The following is a 2,672-nucleotide window of genomic DNA, read 5'->3' as shown; positions in this document are numbered from 1 at the left end:
TATACCTGGGCCTACTGAGATATAACTTCCTGGATATGCACACTCACATGATCTTCATCTTGAATTCTAACTTCTCAATGGAATTAATGACAAATGTGAAAGGTAGCAGTATGTTGGTCTTAGCAGGAATTGGCACAATTCCAGACCAGGGAGTTATATACCATGTTCCTAAAAGTTAGAAAGGAATTCAGACCTAAGCCAGGTTTCAGAGTCAAGAAAATTAAGAGAAACAGTTCAGTTCATAGTTAAGAAATGAAGTGAGAGCAAAGGTTGGAAGGAGCTTGGGTAGCAAAATAGTGCAGACAGATGGTTTCTTCAGCACTGGAAGCAGAGAAGGAGACCTGATCATGATTGAATCCAGTTCATCATTTTCAGGCAATACAGGCAAGCTAAAGTAGGGATCTCCAGTGATATGAGCTTCCTGGAAGGGACTCCACCCAGCGTCCCTTTGCAGGTTCTGAACAAGGAATTGAGAAGAGTCACACAGAGAATGAGGCATGGTGCAGAGAGGACAAAACTCAGAGTCTACCAGTCGTGAGTGGAAGATTCCAACAAGCACTCATGTGAGGGCCAGTCTCCTCACTCACTTGTCACAGGACTCTGAATTTCAGTACATGTTCCCTTGTCCCCAGCCCTTAGTTGACTGTGGTGCTTAGTTAAGCTGCCTCTAAGGTCATGAGAGCAGGAGAACTGTCCCAGTCCCTCACTGGCTGCAGAACCTGAGAGAGCAAGCCCTGTATGTGTGTCCTGTACAACACAGCAGATCTGGCCCTTGAGGTGAAAGAATAAGTAAACTGGTCCATAGGACTTTCAGGAAAGAGCTGATTCTGCACCTGGCTGACTGTGCCATTGGATGAGCCAGCTGGTGCAATGGAAGAGAACTTGCCTGGTGGTCTGGGCACATGTTGTCTAGGCACTGCTATATACCAGGTAGGTGAAGAAAAGTACAGAGCTGGATTTCACAGTTTGCTTCTGCAATTGTTCAGGCACTGAAGTACACCAAGTGAGAATGATTGAAAGAAAGTCCTTAATGAGTATGTCAGCAGGATCCTGGTCTGCAAAGAATGGCAACAGTGTAGTTGTGGGTAGGAGAAGATCATCTCTGGTGATTTCAGTGTTACAGCTTTTTAGACCAAATTCAGTGAAGCAATGCTCTTAGACAATATTAAAAAAAAAAAAAAAAAAAAAAAAAAGGTGCTTCTGTGCTCTTTATTTTGTGTGAACACTGACTATACAAACCTTGGAAAATAAGAAGGTTTCTTCTTAGGGTGACATTTCATTGTCTGAGGTTTAAGGTTCTGGGGAAATCTCATTTGCATGGAGAGGCCTTCCAGGAAGTTAAACCTGTAATTTTGGCAAGGATCAAGTGTCATTCCTCAGGTAGAGCATGAGCATTGGGCTCCCCAGATAAGGTAGAAAAGGGGAAGCTCTACTGGGAAGTAGAGTCCTCTATTTTGTGAGGTGCTCTGAAGATGGGTCTGAACATGATAGAATATGAACTTTAAAGATCAGGATCTTCCGACATCTCCCAATATTTTACTTTATAATGGAGAAGTATCATCATTGTTGGTGTCTGGAAATCACTGAACAAACCACTAAGACACTGATATCAGTCAACTAGGGATGGGTTATTGAATGCCACACCCAAGACTGATCCCTCTGAGCCACAAATCCAAACTTGAGGGGCTGGTTGTAACACCAAGTTGAGGTCCTACAGGGCTATTTCAAGTCTGAGATCTACAATCATCTTTGCCAATTTATTCCACCCCTCAGGATTTAGGGGCAGGGACATATCTTTGTTGTACACTTATCCTGCTCCCATTGCTTGAGGCATTCAAATGTAGCAGGGGACTTGCCTTGTTTAATGCTCACGTATTAACTTGTCTACTAGGATGAGAGCTGTCTAAGACTCATGTCTTAACCATAATGTCAGTTTCCCATGTACATGTCTTTTTTCTGCTAAGTAAGATGTCACTTTCCAGTGAGGTCTTGGGAACTTAAACTTATTCAGTGACTACTCAAAATAGAAGTGTCATTCCAAATATTTTCTTATATTGGTGCAGGTGTCTCTCTTATGTTGGGGTCATCCCAGGGTCAGTTAATACCATAAAAGCTTATACACAGGTGCAGGGAGTGTTGTTGGGTAGTTGGTTCTGGTCCAAGCTTATTGTGGGTAACTATACAAAGCAACTCTATTGACTTGTATCATGTTTGGTTTCCAAGGGCATAGAATACAACAGAATATATAATCAACTTAACATTAGAAAGATTCCTAGTAAGAGCAGAAACATATGAGATAATTTTCTTAATATCAAGAAAAGATAATGGCAAGCTAGTCAAGTAACATTCACCTAGGCCTTAACATTCGATCTAAGCCTTAATATTTTACCTAGGCTTTAACAATCATTGCCTTTAGCAATGTTTGGTGCTGAACCAGAACCCAATTGGCAGTGATTTTTGCAATGCTACCTGATGGGGTTTGAGTCGTGGCAGGAAGCGTCTGCAGACACCAGGCCCAGGCAGTTCCACGTGTAAGAGGTTTAATTGGAAGGGGGTAGGGGGGTAGCAGCACAGGAAGAGAGAGGGGAGAGAAAGAAGAAAAGGGAGAGAAAGATGGAGGAAAGTACATATATATATATATATATATATATATATATATATATATATATATA

The sequence above is a fragment of the Mastomys coucha genome, unplaced genomic scaffold (assembly GCF_008632895.1).
Source record: "Mastomys coucha isolate ucsf_1 unplaced genomic scaffold, UCSF_Mcou_1 pScaffold15, whole genome shotgun sequence".
Taxonomy (NCBI): Eukaryota; Metazoa; Chordata; class Mammalia; order Rodentia; family Muridae; genus Mastomys; species Mastomys coucha.
This window is presented reverse-complemented; position numbering follows the sequence as displayed.